At 37.9% G+C, this 12,688-nt stretch overlaps 1 long non-coding RNA gene across 2 annotated transcripts in view; it reads left to right on the forward strand.

Annotated features, from left to right (window-relative positions):
• The window catches only part of LOC102154431, a 355,562-nt gene that overhangs the window by 57,247 nt on the left and 285,627 nt on the right, over nucleotides 1–12,688 (forward strand). The window contains exon 3 of one of the 2 annotated variants that reach the window (XR_005382138.1): nucleotides 1,016–1,189. The exons of the other annotated variant lie outside the window; for it this stretch is intronic. This is a non-coding gene — a long non-coding RNA (uncharacterized LOC102154431). Of the gene's footprint in view, nucleotides 1–1,015; nucleotides 1,190–12,688 lie in introns of those variants that run through there. 2 annotated transcript variants of the gene reach the window in all.

Below are 12,688 nucleotides of genomic sequence, written 5' to 3' on the forward strand. Positions count from 1 at the left end.
AGATGGTTTTTAGCTTTTATCTTACATTCCCAAATAATCACTTTGTGCTGTGATTTCATTTTTATTGTAGGTATGAGTTCATAATTCCTGACCATAAAGATAAATTCAGGGATATTTTATGGTACTTTACAGTTTGTAAAGAGCTTTCATGTATATGTTCTCATTTAATCCCATGGCTTTATAGGGTGGACAGAAAATGGATTCTTGGTTCCACTTCACAGATGGAAAATCAAGGTTCAGATCACTTAAGAAGCTGTCTAATGAATTAGCAAATGTGAATAATCACAGGAATACCTATTTGAAGAACTTGGGCTGGTGTGTAATTCCTTTGACCCCTGATTTATTGGTAGTTCAAGTTCACAACTTTACAGGAAAGTTTACCTTTTATTTATTTATATATTTATAAGATTTTATTTACTAATTCATTAGAGACACAGAGAGAGAGAGAGAGAGAGAGAGAGAGAGAGGCAGAGACACAGGCAGAGGGAGAAGCAGGCTCCATGCAGGGAGCCCGACGTGGGACTGGATCCCAGGTCTCCAGGCTGAAGGCAGCACTAAACTGCTGAGCCACCCAGGCTGTCCCAAAGTTTACCTATTTTAACTCTGTTTCATCATTGAGTTTAGCCTACAATGCCTACAATGTATCAATGGCGGGACTCAAATGCAAAGGAATGAACATGGTCATAGAAGTCAAGAAGGAAAGAATAAAGTGAGTCAAGGGAGGATCTAGAGAGAGTAGTGTCACATAAATTGTCTCTGGGCATTCAGTGGAACTGTTGTCATAGGTCATCAATCCAAATTTAATTTTTTGATTCTATCTGAGCCATTTAGTACTGATAATATAAAATATGCCAATGAGGGCATATATAAGTATGTTACTTGTATACTAATATTCCCAGTTTGTGTGTGTGTGTATGTGATTTCTGTTTATGTTTATAATAAGAAAATTAATCACTGCTACAAATCTTTTACTGTAAATTTCGGACCTCAAAAATCACATCTCTTTCTTTTTCAGAAGCCTAATGATTATCTTGCTGCCACCATGAGAGCTGTTCCTTACCCTGGAACCAGGACACAGGCATTAGTCTTCTGTAACTGAGCTCTTGCCATGTGGCTCCATTTCTATATGAAAGGCCACCTAGACTCTCTCCTCTGTAGTCTTTCACTTAACTTTGTCAGCACAGATGTTGCAAACTAGTGATCAAAGGAAAAGTCATGGCTTATATTAAGTTATCATTTTTATCATTAAAAGTATCTATGAATCTAATTTAAAAAGTTAATTGCAGAGATTTCCTAGCAATAGGTTATAAAATGCAATAACAGAAACTCCAGGTGTTTTAACTTTTCTCTCATTTCTGTTTAACTTCTGAAATTGTGATGATTCTGTCAGAATATTCCAGAATTGTGAATGTACCTAATTCATTTCCTTAGTACTAGCATTCTAGCTTTGAGTAAGTTATAATTATGGACACTTTAGTATAGGGCAGAGACTTGTGCTCCCCGTGCAATTCTGGCTTCCATTTCTGGCTCACTGCCACTCTCTCCTGTGGCAAAGACCCAGAAGCCTGGGAACAGGAGAAATACACTATCAGTTCTCATCACACCGACCTGGCTTTTTGCCACTTTCAACTGAGAACACCTGAAAAATAACAACCAGGTTAGCTGCCATTTTATTGACCTGGGGAAAAGGAGAAAGCCAAATGGGCATAGTATTCCTGATTTAGACTGAATTCAGTTCAATCCATCAGATTTTTGAAAGCACACTCTGTGACTGGCACAAAGCACACAGAAATGAAAAAGGATTTGTTTCAGATGAGGCAGAGGCTTATAATATATTATGATAGGGAACTTTCAGTTGTATGTACAAGTTAAGCAGTAGTTTTGGGGAGGCCTTTATCCACTCAATGACAGGATCTGCGTTAGACCTCTCAGCCCCTCTTTAATGGTAGAACATGGCATGAGACTCTAAGTGCTCTCTGCAGCTCCATGGGGGGAGAACTGGTGGGAAGTGGTGGACTGTTCTAACAGTCTTGCACTCTTGTGACTGACAGCCAATATCATTAAAGTTAATAAAGGTCTAACTCTCTTAGGTTGTGGATTGGCAGGGGACCATTTTACTAGTTAGTAGTAAACCCACTGGTACAAAGACTTTTAAAAAAATGTATTGATAGCAAACTTGCATTAAAAGCTGTCATGGTAATAAGACATCCTTGCAGACCAGGAAACACAGTAAGTAGACTGAAAACTTATTGAGATAATATTGTCCTATTGAATTACGCTAGGGGGATCCCTGGGTGGTGCAGCGGTTTGGTGCCTGCCTTTGGCCCAGGGCGCGATCCTGGAGACCCGGGATCGAATCCCACGTCGGGCTCCCAGTGCATGGAGCCTGCTTCTCTCTCTCTCTCTCTGTGACTATCATTAAAAAAAAAAAAAAATGAATTACGCTAGGGATAACAGCATTGATTCACCCCATTATTATTATTATTATCCCATTATTGGTAAATAATGACCAATTAATTGTTGCAGAAACTTTGAAAATAAATCAGTGAAAAATCAGGAAGACAGATCTGGGTGACTCAATGAGTGTGTTTGGTTTTTTTTAGAAAGTCCTCCTGAGTCCTCTGTGGTCAGGGCTAATGGTATATTTGCAGTTCTGCCTGTCAGAAGCCTTGTGAAATTTTATCACACTGTTGTGACCCGAGTGTGGACTCTCCCGAAGGACCTATGCCGCCTCCTTTGCTCATTACTAAAACCTTAGAAACAACACGACTGACAAGTAGAAAGACACCTGTAGAAACCTTAAGGGAAAAAAATTACCCTTTGTTGTTTGTTTTGCTTGGGAAAACAACAGAGGTCTCCGGTGATGAGATGGAGTGGTCTATCAGTTTGGAAGAGTGACCAGGAATGATCTATTTTTCTGTCTCCTGCATAGCACTTCTGCAATTTGCATTTTCCTTTTCTCAAGATGCAAATAGTACTCATTGACTTCTCTGACCCTCCATCTCTCCTGTCATTCCTGCAGTCATGTTGAGAAAGTGACATCTTTACACAAGGTCAAGTATTTGTCATGTAAGAAAACTCTCAGAATTATGATCTCAAGATACAGAAGGAAAAAGTTAGGTTACTAAAATCTTTCAATTGAGTGTATCTGTTCAAATCACGAGGGACACACCCTCTTTATGGATGCTTTGGGTTACTTATGAGGAGGTAAGTCTTTAATGAAAGTTTTTATCATTCTTTACGCTGTCATCTAATTCCCTCCTGCCTTCAGAACCTAAGCAATTCTACCTCTGCTTGAGGTTGTTTTCAGAATGTGGTAAAGTTTTAGAGCTCCTGGGTGGCTCAATCGGTTAAGCATCTGACGCTTGATTTCGACTCAGGTCATGATCTAAGGATCATGAGATCCAGCCCTACTAGCCCTGTGCAGCTTTGTGCTCAGTGGGGAATCTGCTGGAGGTTCTCTCTACCTCCACCCCTTCCACCTCCCCTCACTTGTGCTCTCTCTTTCAAATAAATAAATCTTAAAAAACACAGACACATACAAAAAGAATGTGGTAAAGTTTTGAGGCAGTCATTCCAAACAAGTAAAAAATAACAGTACCTTCAAAGAAATATGCATCTAAAGGAAGATGTTCAAAATTAGCCACTTATCACCCCTCAATATTCTTTAGCTCCCAACCAGTTTAAAGATACTCATTTTCTGGGCAATTTAAAGTGACTGCAAATCATTTTAAACTTCTTACTATTATATCTATCTTTGTGATAACAGCTTACATACATTGAATGCTTCCTGTGTGCACTTGATATGCATTATCTTACTTAATGCTCACCGTGAATCTGTATGCATGGTGGACACTTTTTTTTATCCCTTCATTTTCCTGGTAAGTCAGCCATCCCTTCATCTCCCACTTATATCACCAGCCCTATTGATTTTACCCCCAGGATACAACTTGGACAGTCTACATAGCTCCATATCCAGGGTCAACCTGCTAGTTCAAGGCACTATCAACGTTCACTTGGCCTCTTGAGTAACAGTTCTCTTTTCTAGTCTGGCTCTCATCCAATCTACATAGAAGCCAGAATTACCTTTTTAAAATGCATATTGATTCACATTGCTTCTGCCTATAAAATCCTGCTCTGTAAAGTTCTGTGGAAGCTGACCCACCTAACCTGGCTATTCTGATTCTACCTGCCTCTCCAGCCTCATCTTTTGCCACCTTATCCTTGCTCACACCACTCCAGGCTTATGACAGTCTTTCTTTTCTAGAACATGCATACTTGTCTCACCTTCAATGAGCTGTTTTCACCCAGGCTGCCTGAAGCATTCCCTCAGAACTTGCTTGGCTACTCCTACTCTTCATTAGGTCTCTGCTAAAACATTGCTTCTCAATGCTTCCTCAACTCATCTCTCTAAAATAAGTTCTTTTTCTCTGCTCCCATAGGAGTGTTCTATGTATCTATATCTATCTATGTCATATCTACTGTCTTTTCATCTACCTGGATAGATTTTTTTCTCAGACCCTTGCTGATGTAGGCCTAGACCCATCATAGTTTTACATTGTAAGCCCAGAATCACTTGACATGTATTAAAACAAAGCAAAACTTTTTTAAAAAAATTATTTATTTATTTTTTTATTATTTATTTTGGGGAGAGGGCGTGCACCCATGTGAGTGGGGGGAGGGGCAGAAGGAAAGAAGTCTTCAATCAGACTTCCCATTTAGTGAGGAGCCCTACCTGGGGCTCAGTCCCACCACTCATGAGATAATGACCTGAGCCAAAATTGAGAGTCAGACACTTAACCAACTGAGCCACCCAGGCACCCCAAAATGAAGCAAAACGTTTTAGAGGCGCTTCTTAAGATTGGAGGCCAAAAAAGGAACAACATACCATAGTTCCATAACATTGTATTCTAAAGTCCTGGTCTGCAAAATTCTGTGGGAATTTTTCATGAAACCTCTGATTGTCCCTTCTTACCTTGACTTCACCACCAAGTGAGATCCAAACAATATGGGTGCACTAGAATTCCCACCACCAATTCCCTGAGGCAATAACGCTTATATTCCCCTTTTAAAAAATGCAGTTCTTTCTGGTCTAGGTTCTACCCACAAATCTCCACCCACTACACCTTGGTCTACACAAGACAATCTAGCCACTAGAATGGTTTAAAAAGCATTGGTGGATATATGTCACTTAACTGGGTTTTATTACATTCATTTCTGTGACTTTTAAATTTTTTTTAATTTAAATTTAATTTAGTTAACATATACTATATTATTATTTTTAGGGATAGAATTTATGATTTATCAATTGCATAAAGCACCCAGAGTTCATTTTATCATTTTATTAAGTGTCCTCCTTAATGCTCATCACCCAATTACCCCATCCCTCCACCTACCTCCCCTCCAGCAACCCTCACTTTGTTCTCTATAGTCTCTTACGGTTTGCCTCCCTCTCTGTTTCCTTCCTTCCTTTCTTTCTTTCTTTCTTTCTTTCTTTCTTTCTTTCTTTCTTTCTTTCTTTCTTTCTTTCTTCTTTCTTCTTTCTTTCTTTCTTCTTTCTTTCTTCTTTCTTTCTTCTTCTTTCTTTCTTTCTTTCTTTCTTCTTTCTTTCTTTCTTTTTATACATTTTATTTATTTATTCATGAGAGACACACAGAGAGAGAGGCAGAGACACAGGCAGAGGGAGAAGCAGGCTCCTCCCAGGGAGCCTGATGTGGGACTTGATCCCGGACACTTAACTGATGAGCCACCGCCGTCCCTCATTGTGGTTTTGATTCATATTTCCCTGATGCAGAGTGATGTTGAGTATTTTTTGGTATGTCTATTAGCCATTTGTGTATCATCTTTGGAGAGGTGTCTGTTCATATCTTCTTCCCATTTCTTGACTAGACTATTGTTTTTTGGGTGTTGAGTTTGATAAGTTCTTTATAGATTTTGGATACTAGCCCATTATTTGCTAAGTCATGGGTGAGATAGGAATCCATCAAAATCCTAGAGGAAAACACAGGCAGCAATTATTTGACCTCAGGCCAAGGCAATTCCTTGCTAGATATGTCTCTAAAGGCAAGGGAAACAAAAGCAACAATGAACTATTGGGACTTCATCAGGATAAAAATCTTTTGCACAGCAAAGGAAACTTTCAACAAAACTAAAAAGCACCCTACAGAATGGGAATCACATTTGCAAATGTGATTGTTTTTTTAATGCCTGTCTCTTCACTAGACTAAGCTCCATAATAGCAGAGACCATGACTATTATAGTCATAGTTAACACATTCTGCACCTAGCACAGTGCTTGGCTCATGAAAATCAATAAATAAATAGTTCTTGAATGGATTGAACAACTTGCACGGGATCACACAGTAGCAAGTAGTGGAGCCAATATTTGATTCCAGATATGTGCCTGATTCCAAAGGTCATGGTTTTTGTTGTTTGGGTTTTTTTTTAAAGTCAATGCTATAAAAGCCATGGTTGATGCAATTGTGCAATGTGTATGCAAATGGTATATGATCTTATACATACCTGATTTGTCTTTGTCAATCAAGGGGATGTGTGTATTTTTGTGGTTGTTGTGTCTTGTGATTTGGCTTTGATGCCTAAGAGATATAAGCTCAAGAGGGCATTACAAGACCTTGTATATGTGGTTCTAACTTGTATGTTTCCTAAAAGGGAACTACTGATCATTTATCATTGTACCACCTGCCTCCTCTTATCACATTTTCACAATCTAGAGTGAGAAAAGAAATCCCTGGCATCATAAGATATATTTCCCAGTAAAGCTTCTCTTTTAAAGAGTTGAATGGCAACTCCTGCCATAGCAAGAGAAGATTTAAAGACATAGATGGTTGCAAACTCTTGGGGAAGCTGTTACATGACCTCTAAGGTTTGTGTGCAATCATACTATCAGAATGATCCCTAAAAGATCCATAACAGGACAACAATAGGTGGCAATGCCCTGGCCTACTCAGTGCAGAGAAAGGTGCCCTAGAAGGAGAGCCCTCCCAGTGGTTTCTGAATGGCTGAATTTATTCATCAGACAAAAGAGAGAGCAGAGTCATTTTTTAAAATTAGCTTTTATTCTCAAGTTATCAGTGATAACTCATTTATTTATTCATATGTTTATTCACGATGATTCCCTGCATTACTTACTAAATTACAAGTAATATCATTCCAAAGTATGATTGCATACCAGTTTAAGTTTCTCTTTTGGGTTATAAATTTAATATAATTTAGAATATTTGAAAATTACTGAAAAGAAAGGTAAAGATTATCTTTAAAAAATCTCCAAACCCATAGATAAACACAATTTTTTTGTGTGCATAAATGTAAGGACATATGCATCTCAACACTTATATACACTCCTGTTATAAGTTATGAAGAAAATGACCTGGGACTATCCTTATCTTTAAAACATAGAAGGAAATTTTAAGATAGCAATACAAAAAGTTTCACATGCCTTTATTCCATGTCAAATGCAATACTCAATTTTCATGCAGAAATCACCTGGATGATTTCCAGTCTTTCATTGGATGGATAGAGTTTTCATTGCTAAAGTGATGCTCTTCCCCCAAGCTGGCTCTATCCACTTTGGCAATGGAGGGCATGTCAGAGAGATCTTGCTTACAGTTGAGTATCATTGAGACTATCAGGCTAGTGTCCAGTAAGAAGAGGGACTATTATAATTCTTTGTTGCTTTCCCCAGGGTCAAGATTGTGAGCCTACTTGTGAAATCAAGTGAAATCAAAAGTTTCATTTTTGCCATTATTTTGCAATCACCAGATTCTCTCTTATTCAAAGATACTTACCAAACAGAACAAACAAGGATTTGCAAACAAAGGGGATTTTAAGCAAGTGGTATGAAGATACTGCTGATTTTCTTAGTGCAGGGATACAACTCATATTTCCCCAAATCCATAATTGTTTGTCAGATTTTGCTAGTAACAAAGTCCTCTTTCATCTCTCTTGATAGAATAAAGACTCAAGAACTGCCCATAATAATTCATAAGAACGTTTTCTCAAATTTTATTCTTATGGCCTACCTAAAATTACATAGTATATTAGTCTGCTTGGACTGTCATAACAAAGTACCCAGACAGTATTGCTCAGGCAACACAAATTTATTTTCTCACAGTTCTGGAGGCTAGAAGTCCCAGGCTGAGGTGTCGGCAAGTTTGGTTTATTCTGAGACTTCTTTTCCTTGGTTCGTAGGTGGTTTTGTTCTTTCTGGGTCTTCACAGTCTATCTTCTCTATGTGTTTGTGTTCTGAACTCCTCTTCTTATATAGACATCAGTAATACTGGATTAGTGTTCACCCTAATGTCTTCATTTTAACTTACTTACCTCTTTAAGGACCCTACCTCCAAGTACCGTCACTTCAAAAAATGAATTTGAGGGAAGGGACACAGTTCAGCCTGCAACACATAGGTAGTGAATTAAGGTTTAGAGTTTAAATAATGGGTTTTCTGACTCCAAAGTCCAGAATTTTCTACCACACCCAAGCTGCCTCTGTGGCATTAATTCTCTTCTCCACTAACTTTATTCCATCTCATTAATCAGCTCTACTTCCCACCATCCCAAGGTGCTGCTACTTGTTAGTAAGATTTGGAAGAAATTAAAGTCCTTCTCTTGAGAAGATGGGGTGGGTGAGCTGTGAGGAAGAGAGGCAGCAGTCAGTGCATGAAATGCTTGAAATATAGAATAAAGAAGTCATATAATTATTAGTCTGAAAAAGACATTTAGTCAATGAATGTGAATTATTGGAATTATTCTCAATTATGAGGAACTAGTTTTAAGAGAAAATAATTAAAAATCCCTAGGTCTATCTAGTCATTGTTTTATTTGTTCTTCACCATAACCCTTTTAGGTGAACAGAGTCCTATTATTTTTGCCATTTTAAAAAATAAGGAGTTGAAGCTCAAAGAGTTTGTGTAACTTGCCCAAGTGGTAGAACTAGGACTCCAACCCACTTCTTTTGATTCACAGTGCAGTGATCTTTTGCTTGTACTAGCTGCCTCCCTATTCAGTGTACCCACAGGATGCTGTGTGAAGTTCTGTAGGCAATTTGTAGATTCACCACAGGATATGCTCTCAAAGAACTTCCTTTGTGAGAGATCAAACTGTCACACTCCTCACCCTATCCACTCTGCCCCGCCCCTGAAGCCTGCGGGCATGCAAAATGGATATGCATATCCATACTCAGAAAGTCTTATTTTATGGAAATTCATTTTCTGACAGTGCACCTTACCCAGAGGAGGTGGACAACTAGCTGCTACATAGTATGATTGAGAAGTTCATAGGCTGACATCTGCCCTCAGGTAGGTCTCCACCTGTCTGCCAAGACGCCATGCATACTCCTGATTCTAACACTTCATCCATAAGGAGAGCTAGAATTAGCTAAAAAAAAAAAAAAAAAAGTGGTTCAATGTCACTATTACAGTGTTTTTCACTAGTGAGCTATGAAATCAGGCCATCATTTCAAATATGAAATGCCATAAGTAAAATGGAAAAATGTCATCATGCACTGCATGAAATTAGAGGAAATACTGTTTTATGAAACTTTTGTTTCCATTTTTTCTCTGTGGGTGTGCAAGCCCACATACTGTATCCTTAAGAAAAATGTATTTTGTGATGGATGGCACAGAGATGAGAAACAATCTTTTTTTTTTTTTTAAACAAACAGCTTTTTTTACTTTCTGAATTGAGTATTCTTTCAATAATATGATAAAAATTATCATCTATCTCCCAGTATAAATGCACACAACTAGAGAATCTTCCGGGCCCTTTATCTCAACATTTCCATATTTAACCTGTAGTAATTTAGAGCTAAGAGCCTACCCTAAAGAGGATAAAAGAATTTACTCAATATTTAATTAGTAACTCTTTCTGAATAAAATAAAACTGTGGATACAGGGTGTTTAAGCCATACCACACCAGCTCCACCAAGCTAAAGTTCCAAAGGGAGAGAAAGGCAATAAACAGGTAAATGAATAAGTGACTTCAGATAGAGTTAAGTGCTAGAAAGAAATTGGGGGAATGAGATAGAAATAAATGACTGACGAGGAGGTGGGAGAGATTACAGAAGGCACTTTATTTTGAATTGAGCACCAAAGAATGTGTCTCTTTGGTTAGCTTGGATTGCTACACCAATATCACTAGTCATGCTTCCCCTGCTACATTACACTTATCAGAGTGTTTGACAATATTTCAAAGTATTTTGTGAATATTTATTGATTGGTAACTATATTTAATTTTTCAGGATAGATGGAGAAAATATCATGTCTGAAAGTATAGATTCTGGCATCAGACTGCCCGGACTTGAATTCTTGCTCTGCCCTTTTACTAGCAATGTGACTGTGGACAAGTTACTTAATCTCATTAATCTTCAGTTTCTTCAGGCTTATTTCTAAAATGGGGAAAATAGTATTACCTACATGATTAGACTATTATGAGGATTAAATAGGTTAATAAATGTAAAGAAATGTACATTACATTTTCTCATACCCACCCTAGTTCTTAGTGGGCTTGAAAAACTACAATTTTATATCTCGCAGTTTTGTGGGTCAGGAACATGGGTAGATCTCAAAGGAGAGTTTTTCTACCTTATTCTTCTGCTTTATCACCTGAAGTCACTTGGTGATTTCTAGCTAGTAGATTACCTACTAAGGTAAGAGAGAAGGTGAAGTTCCAAGTGGCTTCACTCACATGTCTGGCATGTGGTAAGGATGACTGTAAGAGTAGAACAGTAGACCAGAGCTCCTTCATGTTATTTGTTCAATAGGTTTTCTCAGAATAACATTTCTTTATAAAGGCTTAGAGCTCCCAGAGAGTGTTCTAAGAAAGAGGAAGTAGTAGCTGATGGCGTTTTAGGGGCTGAGTCCAAAACTAACACAGATACTTTTGCCATATTCAACTGGTGTAAGTCATCACAAAACCAACCCAGATTCAGGAAGAGTTATATAGATTCCATGTCTCCATTGGGGAAATATCAAAGAATTGGTAGCCATCACTATCCATAACATCTAGAAAGTACTAGATCAATATCTAAGCTATAATTTTTATATCCTGCTGTATCTTTCAAAAATTCTGGTTTTGTGTTTATTTCAGATTGTCATAACAAAATCAAACATTAACTTTGATTTCTTTACCTTTTTTTTTTCTTTGTAACCTTTTCATACTTCCTAAAATAGCCCTCATCAATAGGTGGCAGTTGGAGATTTAAAAACTGGCACACCCTACATAGGCCATTGAGGATTAACTGGGGGAATTTCCTTCCCTCCCACAATAGTGATGGTTTTCATTTATGTCACAAGTTATACAGAACTTGGTTTCAGTTTATTCATCGATTAGCCCATAATCCTGCTAATAGCACCACACAGTTCTGTGCATTTTCACCACACAGTTCTGTTTCCCCACCTTGGCCTGTGCAGAGGCTAAGGACTTAGAAAAGTATGTCAAAATTCATTAGTAAAGAATCAAATTTTCCTTGACACATATATTACTTGACTGAACCCCAGGCTCTTCTTTCTTCTCCCAACACCAAAAAATCTTCCATATTAAAAGGATGGAAATAAAAAGCCATATAAAATGTTGGACAAGTTCACATTTAAAAATTTCTTGTAAAAGACCAAAGACTGTGTGGCATTAATCTAAACAGACATTTCCTGTAACCACTTACACCCCCTAACGAGTCAGCAATTTAATGAGGGCTCTGCATTCTTATCTATTGGTTTGGCTGTTCTACTGAGTATTTATTTGCTTTGGCCAACTCTGTCTACCCTGCCTTCATTTTCACTTAATTCCCCCCCCCCCCCAGATTTAATACTGTCCTGAGGTACACAGATGCTCTTTTTGGTTTGTGGAGCTCAAGGTCAATTTAAAGGCAGGTCCCTGGAGAAAGTGAGCATTTGTGACTGGGTCATCTATTTCCCTGAATCTGTTACAGCTTTTGAGATATATGTAAGGACGAGAAAACAGATAAGCTAAATTGGTTTTTGAAACGAGGGACACCTACAAATGGAGCACTACTGACCATGAAAATGTAGCATAACAGTATTTATTTGGAGAAAAGATCCATTTGATCATTCTATCCTCTGACTTGAAACCAAAATGTCTATATCCTGCTTTTATTAAAAAATTCATCAAAATGTAAGTCATTCATACTCCTTTCAGCCACACCCCCACTCACCCAGCCCTAGTTCTGTCTATTAAATAAATTCTCTTTTGAAGTCATTATTTTTCCCAAGTTTCCCAGCATTACCACTCCCCCCCTCCCAAAACTGTTCTAATTTGTATAGCAAGACTACTTCATAAGGGATATTTGCTAGCAGGAGTATTGATTCAGTAATGGAGCTGCAGTTCAATTGTGGTGACTAGAAGCCTGATTTTTTTTTTCTTTTCTTTAAGGATCATCAAAATATTTAGACTCTAATGTATAAAATTTGTACATGAAATCACCTGATTTTATCTGTGTCATTTCTTTTTGCACTTAGGCAATACACCTGCCTTAACAGTTTGCTCAAAGTTCACACATTTGTACCTTTGAATAGCTTTCAAAAAGGAGGCTGTCATTCCCTCTTTGGAAAAGAAAAATTGCTTTTGACAAGAAGGAAGTGTGATATTCTTCAGAGTCCACCAGTCCTCTAATGTGTGACATTATTCCCATTATCATACTGGGGCTCTTACAGACTTTA

The sequence above is a fragment of the Canis lupus genome, chromosome 31, assembly GCF_011100685.1.
Source record: "Canis lupus familiaris isolate Mischka breed German Shepherd chromosome 31, alternate assembly UU_Cfam_GSD_1.0, whole genome shotgun sequence".
NCBI lineage: Eukaryota > Metazoa > Chordata > Mammalia > Carnivora > Canidae > Canis > Canis lupus.